Below are 18,793 nucleotides of genomic sequence, written 5' to 3' on the forward strand. Positions count from 1 at the left end.
TTTCACTTCGTTACGACTTTTCTAACATTCCACACTACAAATTAATTAAAAGTATGTACCGTATTTTCCGAACTATAAGGCGCACTTAAAATCTTTTTTTTTTCTCAAAACTCAACAGTGCGCCTTATAACCCGGTGTGCCTAATGTAAAGAATACGTTTGGTTGAGCTTACCCACCTCAAAGCTATTTTATTTGGTACATGGTGTAATGATAAGTGTGACCAGTAGATGGCAGTCAAACATAAGAGATAAGTGTATATTGCCACAATGATGGCAATATCCATCCATCCATTTCCTACCGCTTGTCCCTTATGGGGTCGCGGGGGTGCTGGAGCCTATTTCAGCTGCATTCGGGCGGAAGGTGGGGTACACCCTGGACAAGTATGATGGCAATTTGTCTCAAGTAAACAACAGCAACATTTTAAATGTTCCATTGAAAATATAGAACATTACACGGCGCTCAAAAATCTATCAAATTGTTTTAGTACGACTTCGGTAAGCTATGAAGCCGCACCGCTTGAAGAGTTGTCGGTGCATTAAACATACGAGTATTATTATGGTGTGTGTATAAGGTAAGACATATTATCTGGCGTTTTGTTTCGCAATATTATGCAAAAGCAACTTTTCTTACCTTCTGGTACCTGCTGATCTTTGGATATTTGGGATCTGCATAAAACCTGAAAAAATGCACGTGTCCGCGCCAACGGCGTAGTTGATAAGCTTATTATTTTTCTCTATCTTCTTGTTATGGGACATTCATTCTCCGCTGTTACCATTTCCAATATGAAGTAGTGTAAAGTTTGTGACGACCGGGGCGCATGATGATGCGGGTGTTGTTCTCCCAGGAATGCAGACGGGCTTCGGACACCGCTTGCAGGTAGGAAAATGATTTATTAAAACATAAATCAGACGGGAACAAAGAAAAGCGTGCTCATAGCACTTAAGGTACAAAACTAAAAGGCTAGCGTGGGAGCTAGCAAGCCAAAATAGCCTAGCGTGAAAGCTAGCAGCTAAAGAGCAGGAAATAAACGTCGTCATCTGTTGCGTAAAACAAACTAGAAAGCCAGACCGAGTGAGGCCAGCGCATAGACCAAATAGCCCTCTGATTAGCGCCCGGGCAACAGGTGCGCATCCCGAACACTAACCAGAGGCCGGTGAATGTAATCTGTCGACATGGCAACTGAAAACAAACAAAATCAAGAGGTGCTGAAAACACAAGTGACTAGAAAACATAAACAAACTATGATCCAGGCAGCGGATCATAACAAAGTTCTTACTTATCTGCCAGTAAACTCGCCATGAAAGCGTTAAAACATACCGGCGTAGAGTTCCGGTCGGATGGTTTTTCACGGGACACATTTCCAGTGTTGTTGTTTCCGGATGAGAAGATGCTGCTCCATTATTGATTTAAGTAAAGTCTGAATGTCATTAAAACAGTTAGCTCCATCTTTTGACACTTCTTTCACTCCCGTCCTTGCACGCTACACCGCTACAACAAAGATGACGGGGAGAAGACGCTGCCGAAGGTGAGCCACGTAAATAAGACCGTCCACAAAACGGTGCATCCGAAAGCGACTGTCAGAAAGCCGCTTTAAGATGATCTGTAAAACATAATCTATGCAACATTTTGACCAAAGAACCACGATTACATGTTATGTAGACCACAAGAAAGTGTTTTCCATTTAGAAAAGTTAATAAATAATATGACTCCTTTATTGCGCCCTATAATCTGGTGCGCCTAATACAGGGGTCGGCAACCCGCGGCTCTAGAGCCGCATGCGGCTCTTTAGCGCCGCCCGAGTGGCTCTCTGGAGCTTTTTCAAAAATGTATGAAAAATGGAAAAAGATGAGGGGAAAAAATAATAATTTTTGTTTTAATATGGTTTCTGTAGGAGGACAAACATGACACAAACCTCCCTAATTGTTATAAAGCACATTGTTTATATTAAACATGCTTCACTGACTCAAGTATTTGGCGAGCGCCGTTTTGTCCTACTAATTTTGGCGGTCCTTGAACTCACCGTAGTTTGTTTACATCAGGGGTCGGCAACCCAAAATGTTGAAAGAGCCATATTGGACCAAAAATACAAAAACAAATCTGTCTGGAGCCGCAACAAATTAAAAGCCATATTACATACAGATAGTGTGTCATGAGATATAGTTTGAATTGAGATGACTTAAAGGAAACTAAATGACCTCAAATATAGCTGCAAATTAGGCATAATGATGCAATATGTACATATAGCTAGCCTAAATAGCATGTTAGCATAGATTAGCTTGCAGTCAAATATGTCTGATTAGCACTCCACACAAGTCAATAACATCAACAAAACTCACCTTTGTGCATTCATGCACAACGTTAAAAGTTTGGTGGACAAAATGAGACAGAAAAAGAAGTGGCATAAAACACGTCCTCGAAAGTCGGAGAAAGTTATACATGTAAACAAACTACGGTGAGTTCAAGGACCGCCAAAATTAGTAGGACAAAACGGCGCTCGCCAAATACTTGAGTCAGTGAAGCATGTTTAATATAAACAGTGTGCTTTATAACAATTTTTCCCCTCATCTTTTTCCATTTTTCATACATTTTGAAAAAGCTCCAGAGAGCCACTCGGGCGGCGCTAAAGAGCCGCATGCGGCTCTAGAGCCGCGGGTTGCCGACCCCTGGTTTACATGTATAACTTTCTCCGACTTTCGAGGATGTGTTTTATGCCACTTCTTTTTCTGTCTCATTTTGTCTACCAAACTTTTAACGTTGTGCATGAATGCACAAAGGTGAGTTTTGTTGATGTTATTGACTTGTGTGGAGTGCTAATCAGACATATTTGGTCACTGCAAGACTGCAAGCTAATCGATGCTAACATGCTATTTAGGCTAGCTATATGTACATATTGCATCATTATGCCTAATTTGCAGCTATATTTGAGGTCATTTAGTTTCCTTTAAGTCATCTCAATTCAAACTATATCTCATGACACACTATCTGTATGTAATATGGCTTTTAATTTGTTGCGGCTCCAGACAGATTTGTTTTTGTATTTTTGGTCCAATATGGCTCTTTCAACATTTTGGGTTGCCGACCCCTGGCCTAATATATGACAAAAGATAAAAAACAGACCATTCATCGGCAGTGTGCATTATATTCCGGTGTGCCCTATGGTCCGGAAAGTACGGTACAGTATGAGATGTGCTGGTATCATATTGAGCTCCAATATCGCATCAGAAGTGAAAAACGTGTATCTGGACACACCTACTTTGTATGACAAAGTTCAGTAGAAAAGTGATATTTTATCAGAATTACTGCTAAAAGGAGGCAAATAATTTTTTCAAACAGTGTGGCCCGTGAATCTAAAATTAGTCCACCTATGGTATATATTACTTTATTACATTAGTATTCCCTTTTATCAATATTTTATTCTAACTAGACTTCTTAAATCCTGTTTATACCACGTGTTCAATGTTCTTCTTCATAATTAAGTGGAAGTGTCAAACGATATTTTCCTTGTCTCTCAACACATGAGAGAGATGTTTTAATAAGGCAGATGTCTCCTTTCATATGAATGACTCACATTCTGGTAGGCATGGAATGCTGACGCAGAGCGAAAAGCACATAACGCGAATATGAATTTGTTGAAGTTGTCTGCTTCACAGGTTATCAACGCAGGTTACTCTATTTTTAGATGGTATAGTGATGTTACAGTATACTGCGGACTCTGTGGCCATATGGCAGCAATCTGCACCAGCACGTGAATTCACACTGAATGCTTTCAGCTCAATGACTCTAATGATGAGAGACTTGCTCCATCCATTCACTCTCAGCACTATTGTCTGGTACACTCATCTTTATTGAGGTCCAGCAGCTCTCAAACGTGCCGTCTTTGCTGCTTCTCAACTCCTGATGAATATATTCATCCCTTCTTGTCGTGCGCGTCTCTATTGCCCTCCTCTTTCAGATTAAATCTCCTCCTGCTGCTGGCCTGTTTCATCGAAACTCATCTCCATTTGGGATTTCTTCATCAAATCCCACTTTCTCATCCAAGTCTTTCTTCTTTTTGCCTTTTTCTACAAGACTCTTTTGTGGACAAAAGTAAAAAGCATTGGCACCAATTTCACACCAATAGTTTAATTGTGTTGTCACTTGGTGTATTTCCTTGATTCGCCTTGCAAAAGAAGGATACTACATAATGAGGTCCTCTTTCAATGACATTTTTTATGAAAAATTAAAATCTATTTTATGCAAGGCATTTGTTTGGTCAACCTTGACATGTGGTTGTCTATCAGGGATGTCCTCAGCCAAGTTGGGCTGCACCGATTAGTCAACATCCTTCCATCTATCCATCCATCTTGTTTCCGCTTATCCGAGGTCGGGACGTGGGGGCAGCAGCCTAAGCAGGGAAGCCCAGACTTCCCTCTCTCGCCACTTTGTCCAGCTTCTCCCGGGGGATCCCAAGGCGTTCCCAGGCCAGCCGGGAGACATAGTCTTCTCAACGTGTCCTGGGTCTTCCCCGTGGCCTCCTACCGGTCGGACATCCTGACCAGATGCCCAAACCATCTTATCTGACTCCTCTCGATGTGGAGGAGCAGCGGCTTTACTTTGAGCTCCTCCTGAATGACAGAGCTTCTCACCCTATCTCTAAGGGAGAGCCCCGCCACCCGGCGGAGGAAACTCATTTTGGCCGCTTGTACCCGTGATCTTGTCCTTTCAGACATAACCCAAAGCTCATGACCATAGGTGAGGATGGGAACGTAGATCGACCGGTAAATTGAGAGCTTTGCCTTCCGGCTCAGCTCCGTCTTCACCACAACGGATCGATACAGCGTCCATATTACTGAAGACGCTGCACCGATCTCACGATCCACTCTTCCCCCACTCGTGAACAAGACTCCGAGGTACTTGAACTCCTCCACTTGGGGAAAGATCTCCTCCCTAACCAGGAGATGGCACTCCACCCTTTTATGGACAAGAACAATGGACTCGGACTTGGAGGTGCTGATTCCCATCCCAGTCGCTTCACACTCGGTTGCGAACCGATCCAGTGAGAGCTGAACATCCTGGCCAGATGAAGCCATCAGGGCCACATCATCTGCAAATAGTAGAGACTTAATCCTGCAGCCACCAAACCGAAATTCCATCCATCCATTCTCTACCGCTTATTCCCTTCGGGGTCGCGGAGGGTGCTGGAGCCTATCTCAGCTACAATTGGGCGGAAGGCGGAGTACACCCTGGACAATTCGCCACCTCATCGCAGGGCCAACACAGATAGACAGACAACATTCACACTTACATTCACACACTAGGGCCAATTTTTAGTGTTGCCAATCAACCTATCCCGGGGTGCATGTCTTTGGAGGTGGGAGGAAGCTGGAGTACCCGGAGGGAACCCACGCAGTCACGGGGAGAACATGCAAACTCCACACAGAAAGATCCCGAGGCCGGGATTGAACTCACGACTACTCAGGACCTTCGTATTGTGAGGCAGACGCACTAACCCCTCTTCCACCGTGCTGCCCCAAACCGAAATTGCTAATCAAATTTGTCATACACAACAATACCTTGAGCGAAAACATCAAAAGTCTGAAAACATTTAACCCTAAACACATCAAAGACATGGATAACTTACACTCAATTTGTTGCACATTGTGGTCTTCGACTCTCCTCGGTAAGATAGTTAGCTTGTTGGCTAGCAAGCTAGATAACTGTGTTAAACATTAAGCCTGGTGTATAGTCTCGCGCCGAGTAGCTTACGTAAGCGACGCCGTCGTCCCCCCTGCCCATGCGTAGCCTCCCGCGTAGCCTACGTGCACCTACCAAAAATCCTAAGTTCGCGACGCAGAACTCAGAGCTGGGATTGTTCAGTTTTTGCCAGGGAGGGTCTCTGAACACACACCAGCAGACTTTGTGCTTGAAATGCACCAATTATTGAATTAAATTAAACAACAGTGATTAAACATCTGCATGAAAACTGATATTGTGTACCTAATATCTCGGTGCGCTCTGAAAATAATTACTGAATGTTAATTTTTCAGCTTATTGTGTTGTTGTTGCGTCCAGAAGCGACACACACACATTTCTCTTTCTACATCAATAATCTTTCAGGCACGGTGTATTTACAAACATTTGTGAACTCTGAACATGACCATAGAGATAAACACCATCATGTGGTTAACTTAGTTAACTTGATTCCCGAGCGTGGCCACCGCTGCTGCTCACTGCTCCCCTCACCTCCCAGGGGGTGGAACAATGGGATGGGTCAAATGCAGAGGGTAATTTCACCACACCGAGTGTGTGTGTGACTATCAGTGGTACTTTAACTTTTAACTTTAACTTTAGTTATTTAACAGATTTGTTTATTTACAATTACATGTTGGATCTCTCTTGTCCCACGTCCCAAACGGCCGAATATTGTTGCAAATAACGTCCTCTGCCACGACTCAATCTGAAGTTGCACAGTCCATCTTCACAACGTTTTTAAGTAAAAGGTCCATTAAAAGTAACCTGATTATTGTGAATGATTAGTAGAAAAACAGTGGTCCAATTGATGGCTTTCTCGAGCTTGCCTTAAGACATACAAAAGTCTAATAGTTATTTACATTTCTGAAGTAGACTGGTGAGCAGCACAGTTCATAAATACATGTTTCTGAGTGAAGTAGTCATCTTCATTCTCCTAATTGTTGGGTAGCACATATTCAACAATATCTCTAGCTGAATTTAAAGGCCTACTGAAATGCGATTTTCTTATTTAAACCGGGATAGCAGGTCCATTCTATGTGTCATACTTGATCATTTCGCGATATTGCTATATTTTTGCTGAAAGGATTTAGTAGAGAACATCGACGATAAAGTTCGCAACTTTTGGTCGCTGATAAAAAAGCCTTGCCTGTACCGGAAGTAGCAGACGATATGCGCGTGACGTCACAGGTTGTGGAGCTCCTCACATCTGCACATTGTTTACAATCATGGCCACCAGTAGCGAGAGCGATTCGGACCGAGAAAGCGACGATTTCCCCATTAATTTGAGCGAGGATGAAAGATTTGTGGATGAGGAAAGTGAGAGTGAAGGAGTAGAGGGCAGTGGGAGCGATTCAGATAGGGAAGATGCTGTGAGAGGTGGGTGGGACCTCATATTCAGCTGGGAATGACTAAAACAGTAAATAAACACAATACTCTATTAGCCACAACACAACCAGGCTTATATTTAATATGCCACAAATTAATCCCGCATAACAAACACCTTCCCCCTCCCGTCCATATAACCCGCCAATACAACTCAAACACCTGCACAACACACTCAATCCCACAGCCCAAAGTACCGTTCACCTCCCCAAAGTTCATACAGCACATATATTTCCCCAAAGTCCCCAAAGTTACGTATGTGACATGCACACAGCGGCACGCACGTACGGGCAAGCGATCAAATGTTTGGAAGCTGCAGCTGCATGCGTACTCACGGTACCGTGTCTGCGCATCCAACTCAAAGTCCTCCTGGTAAGAGTCTCTGTTGTCCCAGTTCTCCACAGGCCAATGGTAAAGCTTGACTGTCATCTTCCGGGAATGTAAACAATGAAACACCGGCTGTGTTATCCGGCACAACAGTCAGGGGGTGCATTCTACGGCGGGGGTGCGTTATCCGGCACAACACCTGCCGCAATACACCGCTTCCCACCTACAGCTTTCTTCTTTGCTGTCCCAAAATGTCCTCTACAATCCGTGACGTCACGGGTCATGATACCGAGACGTTTTCAGCAGGATATTTCGCGCGAAATTTTAAATTGCACTTTAGTAAGCTAACCCGGCTGTATTGGCATGTGTTGCAATGTTAAGATTTCATCATCGATATATAAACTATCAGACTGCGTGGTCGATAGTAGTGGGCTTCAGTAGGCCTTTAAAAGCCTATGGTTAAATTAACGCCACTTAAAAGGTGTGCGCGTCATAATCCGATTAGTTAAACAGTCGTTAAAATAGTCAACGACAAGTTGACTATCAAAATACAGCCGAGACACAATTCCTCCAAACTGGAGCTTGGACCAACAAGACACATTTGGCATCTGGTGAGATAATACAAACAGTGGAGTGAAAAGACACGTACGTAATATATCGTAAATCCTAATAAGCCAAAATGTGACTTGAAGAAAACACATGATATTACTCTTTTCCCTCACTGGTTGTGAAAAGCACAAAGAAGGTTGAAACCATCAACCATTATCCACTACATTTTAGATGATGTAGTGGATAATTTTCATCATTATGTGGACCATCTAGCAAGCTATAGCACAATAGGCTGCTCAGTGGCGTTGTGGTCAGGGTGTCCGCCCTGAGATCGGTAGGTCGTGAGTTAAAACCCCGACCGAGTCATACCAAAGACTATAAAAATGGGACCCATTACCTCCCTGCTTGGCACTCAGCATCAAGGGTTGGAATTGGGGGTTAAATCACCAAAATGATTCCCGAGCGCAGCCATCGCTGCTGCTCACTGCTCCCCTCAGCTCCCAGGAGGTGGAACACGGGGATGGGTCAAATGCAGATGGTAATTTCACCACACCTAGTGTATGTGTGACAATCATTGGTATTTTAACTTTAACTTAGTTGTCACTGTGCTAGATTACGGTTCGAGGCTATGAATAACCCAATCTGTTTTGCAAGATGTCATTCAAATTGCTGTGTTGACTTTTTCATTTCATAATAGACTAATTTTAAGTACCGTATACAGTATTATCCTGCCTGCAGCTGCATGAACATGTTGACAGTGCCAACTAATTAGTTATTTCTTGCAGACTCAATGCCAAATCACGCCCTCATAATTGCTGGAATGACAGACAGGAATGTCATAAAAGGCAGCCTGTTAAAGAGAGGGAGGGCTTTTTGACTGACACTGTTACACAGGTATTAATTTAACGATATGGTTTTACGTTTCTTTGTAGTTTGCATTGGTGTGCACTACATCATACTAATCTTATTTTCATATACCATGACAGTAAAATATTAGAAACCCCTCCATCTTTGGCATTTCTTTGTTCCAAACAAATTCACAAAAGATATTAGTACCTACCGGTATATCAAATGAGTATTTGCAAATTTAGAAACCGATATTCATTTGTGGACTGGATGCAACAACATGTTCTCCAATCAATCTCACTTTGGACCCTGCAGCAGCCCTGCAGATATTTTCTCCGATCAATAGTCGGATTGGATGACTGAAAGACTGCTAATCCAATTGACATTTTCTGACCGTGATCTATTTACAAGGCGCTGAATTGAGGTTTTCCTCTTAGTTTCCTTTCATTTAAAGTGGGCTTAATCAGGGCTTCTAAACCTTTTTGATCCAGGCGCCCAACTTTTCCACTAAATAAGAGTTCGGGGTCCACTCAAATATTAACACAGAATTAGTAGTCTTACTCTTGATTTTAATTGTATTCAATAATTATATCTAACCTACATCGAGTTTACAACCTATTCAAATGGTATGAAACCATGTGTTAATCGCAAATATTTGTCATGATTTGTGGTCTAGATCATGTTTTGTTTAGTTATGTTCTGTTTGTTTAAGACTCAAATAGTTCCTGTTTTTGTGCACTCTTGTTTGTTTTGGTTTCCATGGCAACTCATTGGTTTCACCTGACTCATTTGACACACGCACCTGGCTCTAATCAAAGAGACTACTATTTAAGCCTGACGCTGCCAGTTAGTCGGCCTGGCGACATTGTTCATTTCCTGCTCTGCTCATGTTGGTTTTTTCTCTGTTCATGCCGTCGATTCATGCTCTGCTAAGTAAGTTTTTTCATGCCACAGTTAGCGAGATAGTTTGTAAGGGAGGAGGGAGGAAGAGAGGCGGTGAGTTTGGTAGACTTAGATTTAGACTTAGACTTAGGCAAACTTTAATGATCCACAAGGGAAATTGTTCAACACAGTAGCTCAGTTACAATGATGGAAAGTGTAAGGATGGAAAAGATAATGCAGGTATAAATACAGCGATATAAAATATAACATATATATACGAATATATACATAACATGTGTACAGTATATTATATATACAGATTATGTCTATAACATATATACAATATATAACAATTACCATGTACAATATTACAGTATATACAGTGTATGTGACAGCAGCAGCATAAAATAGAGAGTAGATCCAGCAGAAAATAAACATTCTAAACAAAGAGAAGTAGCTGACATAGAAGGTGTCAGGTAATAGGCAGATGTCATCTATTGCTGTATTCCATCCAGCTGATTATACAGCTGGATGGAGTGTGGAATGAGGGAGTTCTTGAATCGCACAGTGCGGGAAGGAAGCTGAAGGAGCCTGTTGGAGTATGAACTCCGCTGTCTCTTAATTGTCAGGTGGAGTGGGTGTAGAGAGGTAGAGCTGGGTGTCATTTGCATAACAGTGAAGATGTTTTTAAAACTTACGGAAAATATTGTCATAAGGTAGAACGTAGATGATGAAAAGCAGGGGCTTTAGGACAGAGCCCTGGGGAACACCTGAGGAAACGGAAGACAGAGAGGATTTGGATGAATGAAGATGAACAAACAAACAGGAAGGTATGATTTAAACTAGTAAAGGAGTGTGTGTGTGTGTGTGTGTGTGTGTGTGTGTGTGTGTGTGTGTGTGTGTGTGTGTGTGTGCGTGCGTGCGTGCGTGCGTGCGTGCGTGCGTGCGTGCGTGCGTGCGTGCGTGCGTGCGTGCGTGCGTGCGTGCGTGCGTGCGTGCGTGCGTGCGCACGTGATGCCAATACTGTGAATTCTATTGAGGAGGACAGTGTGTGAAATGGTCTAAAAATGTTGAAAGAGCCATATTGGACCAAAAATACAACAAAACAAAAAAAAATCTGTCTGGAGTATTATAATAAAGGCAACACATGATGTAAGTGTCTATATTATCTATAATAGCCTACAACTAAATTGACTATTTGTCGCTGGCAGATGCAAATCTTTGTTGACAGAAATGTTGAAATGTAATATTTATTCTAACACATTTTTACAACATTGGAAAACATTAGTAAAACGGAGGCTTCTCAGAGGGTGAGAAAACTCCTGGAAATTACTGGTTTACTGGAAATGGCAGGCTGTCTTCTTCATAGATTTATTACAATCTTTTCAAGCTGGGTAATGTTTGCTCTGGTCTGGAACAACGTGGCACACAAACCACTATCAGAAATGCAGCCAATATTACATCCAGAAAATGTGTCATGAGACATGCAAACATAAAATAAATACACAGAGGACATAAGTAACGGAAATCAAATGAGCTCAAATAAAACACAAACAAGGCACAATGATGCAATATGTACATACTGCTAGCCTAAATAGCATGTTAGCATCAATTAGTTAGCAGTCACATGCAATGACTAAATATGCCTGATTAGCTCTCCAACAAGTCAACAACATCAACAAAGCTCACATTTGTGCATTCAAAAACAACATAAAATGTTTGGTGGACAAAATGAGGCAAAGAAGGAGTGGCATAAAACACGTCTTTATGTGGCAGCGTCGGAGAAAGTTCTACATGTAAACAAACTATGGTGAGTTCAAGTACCGCCAAAATGAGTAGGATAAAACGGCGCTCGCCAAATACTCTCATCAGTAAATATAAACAGTGGGCTTTCTAACAATTAGGAAAGTTTGTGTCATGTTTGTCCTCTACAGAAACTATATCAAAACAAAAAAAAATGTTTTCCTCATCTTTTTCCATTTTCATACATTTTTGAAAAAGCTCCAGGGAGCCACTAGGGCGGTGCTAAAGAGCTGCGTGTGGTTCGCTGACCACCGATCCAGAATGATGAGGATAGTGAAAAGACTGGAATCATTTGTGTTGTTTCAGTGCTGTGCAGGGGGGCAGAAACCAGACTGCAACTGTTCATATAAGTTATTTAACCCTGTAACACCCCTTGTTGTAAAATTACAACGTTACCTTTAACCATCCTAAAAAACAATCTGTTATATATATATATATATATATATATATATATATTTTTTTTTTACCACATTTACATAGTCATTGGGTCCTATTGTTCAGTCTCACAAGGCTATTGGATCGTACATTTGTTTATAAGTCACGCCTGCATCAAATGCCTCCTACAACATCTGAAAGGTCAAATATTTTTTGTTTTAGGTTTTTCTATATTTGGGTCTTACAGGGTTAACAACAGGTGAGTGAAGCTGGGAGGAGACAGGATTTATTTTCGAGGATTTTTGAGATATAAGTTTGAAATGGGACGGAGGTTATTAAAACTGTTTGGATCTCAGCCAGGTTTTTTTCTTTTTCAAATTGGAGTAATGGCTGTTGTTTTGAAAGCCGATGGAGCAATTGCACTGGTGAGAGAAGAGTGAATGATATTACTGATAAGGCAGATCAGTGAGGGGAGGCAGGCTTTAGCCCAAGCAGTTGTGAGGGAGTTTAAATGACAGGTGCATGGACGGATAAGTGCAGTAATGTCCAACTGAGAAGGCAGTGAAAATGAATGGATGAGGGAAGCAGGGAGGATGTACTGTGGCTGAGGGAAAGAAGAAGAAAGTTGCCGGTGAATCGGGTAGATTTTGGAATTTAAAAAAATTACATAATAATAGAAATAACAATAATAACTAAAACAATCCATATGAGAGTGAAGTGAATGCGGTGTTTTTAAAATATTGGTAAGACAAAAAAAAGCGCTTTTGAGTTGCCTTCATTCGTAGAGAGCTCAGGGGCCGCATGGAGGAACATCTATTCCCAAGTGGGCCGGAATGGTAAAATCATGCCATGATCACTTAAAAATAAAGACAACTCCAGGTTGTTTTCTTTGTTTTACTTTGGCCAAAAATAGATCTAGCACATTCTGAAAAGGTACAAATCACAAATAATCCTCTGGACAAAACACTTCAAGTTTATTGAAAATCCTGAGGAAATTGATGCAGCTTCAAAAGCACAATAAGCTTAGACTTGGTCTCAGTGTACCTACAAAGCCAGGATAACATTTTAAGTCACAATCTTTCTGGGATTGAACAAAAACACACTCTTCGAGGTATCAAATACCTCCTTCGTCATGTCCTCGTATCACTCCAGGGCTAACTCAACAATCGTAAGAAACGGAGGTAAAAACTATTCAAAATGGTTAAGTTCACTTTTCCTGTGTTTGACAGAGACATTTTGGGGCAACGAGGGTGCCAAATAACGATGTGTTCAAAGCAGAAGACATAAAACGGCAGGTTTTAAGTTTCATGTGGGTCGAGGAGGAGGAGCCACAGTCACCCTTTACTGTTTACCTCATGCTTGGCCCCGGTATAAACCGTTTGCTTGCCTAACAGAATTGCTATTGTGACATCCAGTGGACACATTTAGAACAGCAGTTTCGTTCATTAAAAAAATAAAGCAACTTATTTTGATACTTGACAAACTCAAAAAAAGTACGTTTGACACCCCTGGTCGAGTAGGATGATTTTGCTTTGTTTAGACAATCTGTGTAATGTTGGAGATGATGTGTATACGCAGTGTTGTACTCTATAGAAGATATATAGTCATAAAAATAGTTGATGAATTGTAAAGGGTTTTCTCACTCTTATGAAAAAAAGAGGAACAGCTGAGCCACAATTCCAATTGAAAATTGACCCTTAGAAAGTTGTACAGTACACAAAAGAATCTGACATATTTGGTTTGTTTTGCAAGGCAGAGTGCGCTCATTTCCCCCACTTTTTTACATTAAGAGTTGACATTTAACACGGGGCATTCAACTTTTTCCAACCTCTGCACCTGCACGGTGTGAAGCATTCATGGAGAAGCATAAAGAAATGTTTCCTCACCGAGATTGCAAATGGATTAAGGTCAGACTCTATCACTATTTTTCCCGACATTTGCCAAAGAAAGTGGAAGTAAAACAGCAGCGCCTCTTTCACTGGCTTGCTATTCAATAAAAGCTCCCAGAGAGGCCAACAAAACAGTAGACACACCTTTTTTTTCCTTTTTTTTTTTCACCCTGAGGAGGAAAGTCCCTGACACTGAGGCTGGCGTTAAAAGGTCAAGCCGCTCGCAATCTTGTTGAAACTCCACACCGGAGATAAGCTCCAGCAACAGAGCGGCCTGTGTCCGGTTATCGTCTCAGTTTGAGTAACATTTCCAAAACAGGCGAGGGGATACGTGGTCCAGATGTTTGGAGAATGTCAGGACGTTTTGACCTTTTGATGGGTGTGAATATAGATGGCCATCTTATATTGTTGATACAAAGGCAACCTTTGTCTTTTGCATTTATCGTGGCCTTTTGTTGTGCCGCTGCTCTGTGTTTTTCTTGTAACATTTAAACACTTTGAAAATGCATAAAAGTTATTAGGAGACGTAAAGAAAATAACCAACATGATCAGTAGAAACTTTGCTTTCGGCATTACAAAATAAATAACGACATTGCTAACACTGTTATTGTCTCCGATAATGGTTATTCTAATTATTACAATAATAATGAATGTGAAATATATAGCACTTTTTCTCAAAGCATGTTTCACTAAAAAGCCATTGTTCAGTCAGAAATGGTGGCAGTAAGATACATTTGTTGCCACACCTGCCCTGGGGTAAACTAAGAGCCTGATTTACTTTGATCTAAATACCACACGCTAAACAGCGTGTGCAATCTGTAATATGGCGCGGGGTGTTGCGTCTAGTCTACTAAGACTGCGTGTGCAATTGAAAAGTGGTGCAGGCCGCCTTACTTAAATGAGGATTTTGTGCGTACTATACGGGGCATTACCATGGACATTCATGTTGTCGTGCTCCTCCTTGTGACGTTTTAAAGTTAAAGTCCCAATGATAGTCACACACACACTTGGTGTGGTGAAATTATCCTCTGCATTTTACCCATCCCCATGTTCACACCCTGGGAGGTGAGGGGAGCAGTGAGCAGCAGCGGTGGCCGCGCTCGGTAACCATTTGGTGATTTAACCCAGAATTCCAACCCTTGATGCTGAGTGCCAAGCAGAGAGGCAATGGGTCCCATTTTTATAGTCTTTGGTGTGACTCGGCCGGGGTTTGAACTCACAACCTACCAGTCTCAGGACAGACTCTCTAACCACAAGGCCACTGTGATTTTAAACATGCAGGAGACATGTATCACTTTTTATGAGCATTTTAGAAGCAGTCGGTCTCGTGCAGTGCATCTACATTGAAACTACTTTTTTTCCCCTTTTTGTAGCACTGTGAAGGTCCGCTCATGGGAGAAAGGTTGCACTTATGCGCTCACGTCGCAATAAATGCATACTTCAAGAACTTTTTTTCATATAAGAGATATGTTAATAATATACATTCTATGTAAAAAAGACAAACATAATTAAAAACACTAAGGGAAACCAAAACAAATTAATTTATTTTAAATAGCCCATTAAGTCACACAGAATGCAGTTATAAAATGATAAAATAATGTTGCTGAATAGATGACATATCTAATATTTGTTTTATTCATCTCAGTAAAGATATATTACACACACAAGTAGGACAGAGGATTTGTCTGTCCATCGTTTTTACAGCGGTAAGAATGTATGCAACTTTCAGTTTGCACATACTTTTCAGACGTGCTAAATCAAGACAATAATTTAAATGCCGCAATCACTTTGTAGTTTAATAAATCAGGTTGTATGCGCTTAATAATTACAGTATATGTGCATTTTCTCCTCCAAGTATTGCGAGCGTTCACACGATCAGCATATATTTATGACAGAGACACAAAACGGATTGCACGTCTTATTCTAAGAGACACAATCCACTTTGCACACCTTTAGTAATCAACTTTGCGTATGCTATCAAGTTTGCACGTGTTTTGGTACCCACAAATCTCTTGTACATCATTCCCTAAGTGTGCAAAATAGAGCACTATCCATTTAGCATGTATGTTCTCATGAATATGCATAATATGTGCTGATTATCAGAACGGCCACAACACTGGAGGAGGAGATGCAAATATAATATAAAATGCACATTTGAATTAACAAGCAACAGTTTTCGGTAAATCACTTTAAAAAGTAATTAATTACAGTTACATGTTATTTTCCCAGAAAAGTAATTTAATTATTAATGGGATTACTCTTTAATAAATGTAATTAATTACTATGGAAAATAATTAAAGTCCATCCATCCATTCATTTTCTACCGCTTGTCCCTTTTTTTGGGGGTAGCGGGGGGTGCTGGAGCCTATCTCAGCTGCATTCGGGCGGAAGGCGGGGTACACCCTGGACAAGTCACCACCTCATCGCAGGGCCAACACAGATAGACCGACAACATTCACACTCACATTCACACACTAGGGACCATTTAGAGTTGCCAATCAACCTATCCCCAGGTGCATGTTTTTGGAGGTGGGAGGAAGCCGGAGTACCCGGAGGGAACCCACGCAGTCACGGGGAGAACATGCAAACTCCACACAGAAAGATCCCGAGCTCGGGATTGAACTCAGGACCTTCGTATTGTGAGGCACATGCACTAACCCCTGTTCTACCGTGCTGCCCAATAATTAAAGTGTTACTTAAATAAAAACATTCAAATGTCTGGCATATGCAGTTGAGACATGTTTCATCAGAGCAATGTGTGTGTGTGTGTGTGTGTGTGTGTGTGTGTGTGTGTGTGTTCTGGCAATGCTTACTTAATGGGGACATCGCTCTGTTTACACATCTTTAGGCAACCTCTGACAGTATGGGGACAAAAAAAACAGATCCACTAAAGGGAAACCTTTTTAAATGATAGTCAGATCCATTCTAAAGATGCCTAAGTGATTTTTATTAAAATTTGACATTATTACCTTCAAGTATGATTCACATTCAGAATTTTCCATCCTGGAGTTGCAGACAACTTCATTACTGCTAAATAGCAGTTTTCAGTAATGTCACAGAAGATGCAGGATTTGCTTTAACATTTAAGTGGTGAAACTTCCTATAAGAGGACAGCTGTAGTGATGTATTTTGAGGATCATGTCATATTAAATTTTTTTTTTTTTTAAATGGTCCTCAGTAGTCACGTACAAATTTGTGTGAATTATGCAAAATTATTTAAATTTGGTCCCCATTAACCATATTAACTCTTTTTCCCCAGGGTCCCCAGTAAGAATTATCAGCACATTACTTCATCAATCCAGAGATTTAAAGACGTGTATGAGCCAACTGGGCAGTGGCCATTTTACCAATTTTTTTTTATGTCTCCACAACCTGTAGAAAGGGTGGTCCCCACAAGTGATGATCAAAAACTTGGTCCCCATTCCAAATGATAACCAGTGTGTGTGTGTGTGTGTGTGTGTGTGTGTGTGTGTGTGTGTGTGTGTGTGTGTGTGTGTGTGTGTGTGTGTGTGTGTGTATATGTGTATATGGGACTGACGATCAACACCCAGAAGACAGAGGTACTTTGTCAGTCCAGTGCTGACCTCCCACAAAACCCCACAATAACCCTCACAGCAGCAGGGCAACAGCTGCTCACAGTGCCCACCTTCAAATACCTGGGGAGCATAATGTCTGACACCTGCTCAATGGATGACGAGATCCAGAACCGCCTCAAGCAAGCATCAGCATCTTTTGGTCGTCTAAGGAGAAGGGTTTTTCAGAACAGCAACCTCAAACTCCACACCAAAGTGCTGGTCTACAGAGCAGTATGCATCACTGCATTACTGTACGGATGTGAGGCATGGACTATCTACAGCCGCCATCTGAGAAGCCTGGAGACCTTCCATGTAAGATGTCTGCAGAAGATCCTTGGCATCACATGGAAGGACAGAGTGCCGCACACAGAAGTGCTGGAGAGGGCAGGTAGCTGCAGCGTGGAATCCATCATGACCCAACATCAACTCAGGTGGTTGGGGCATGTCATCCGAATGCCCAGCCATAGACTCCCACGCAGAATCCTCTATGGTCAGTTACACCTAGGCCAACGCAGTGCTGGTGGGCAGAAGAAGCGGTTCAAAGACCAAATGAAGACCACACTGAAGAGATGCCAGATCAACCCCTCTTCACTGGAGGAACTTGCTTCCTGCCGAGACCTCTGGCGCTCCCACTCCTCACAAGGAGTGGATTATATTGAGGAACAGCGCACACAACACCGTGCAGCAAAACGCGTGAAGAGGCATGCTCGCCAAGCCACCCCTGCTCCCCCCAGCACCTCCTTCACATGCCCGGTCTGTAACCGCATCTGTAGATCCAGGATCGGACTTTTCAAACATCAGCAGACTCATAAATAAAAGAAGATGGTCATCATCGAATCGATGGACAACCATAAGCAAGCATATGTGTGTGTGTGTGTGTGTGTGTGTGTGTGAGAGAGTCTGTCTATCTGCGTCTGTCTGTCTGTCTGTCTGTTTGTGTGCGAGTGTGTGTGTGTGTTCCTTTAAAAGGCGGTGCATGTTGCCAAGTGACATGTTAAGTCAGCCAGGGCGCACTCAGACAGAGCACAATTTTAGCTCACCTGTGTTAGTTAGTTTAGCAGCGGCAACTGTGTTTAATCTTTTTACTGGATTGTGTTAGTGCGCTAGTTATTAATTGAATTGAATGTTCTCCAATGGCTGTGGTCTCCTTGTCCACAAATGGGGTATTGTAGGATTACAAACTTTTCACTTCAATCATTGATTTGTTGTTCATAATTCCCATAGTTGTAGTAGCAGTAGTAGTAGTGTGTGCATGCATGGGTGTGTGTGTGTGTGTGTGTGTGTGTGTGTGTGTGTGTGTGTGTGTGTGTGTGTGTGTGTGTGTGTGTGTGTGTGTATACGGGCGTGTATTGGGCGGCATTGCTCAGTGGGTATATTCCGTTTGGTAACCAGAGGGTTACTGGTTCGATCCCGGGCTGGAGAGCTCATGTCAAG

This window comes from Nerophis lumbriciformis, linkage group LG11 (assembly GCF_033978685.3).
Source record: "Nerophis lumbriciformis linkage group LG11, RoL_Nlum_v2.1, whole genome shotgun sequence".
Taxonomy (NCBI): domain Eukaryota; kingdom Metazoa; phylum Chordata; class Actinopteri; order Syngnathiformes; family Syngnathidae; genus Nerophis; species Nerophis lumbriciformis.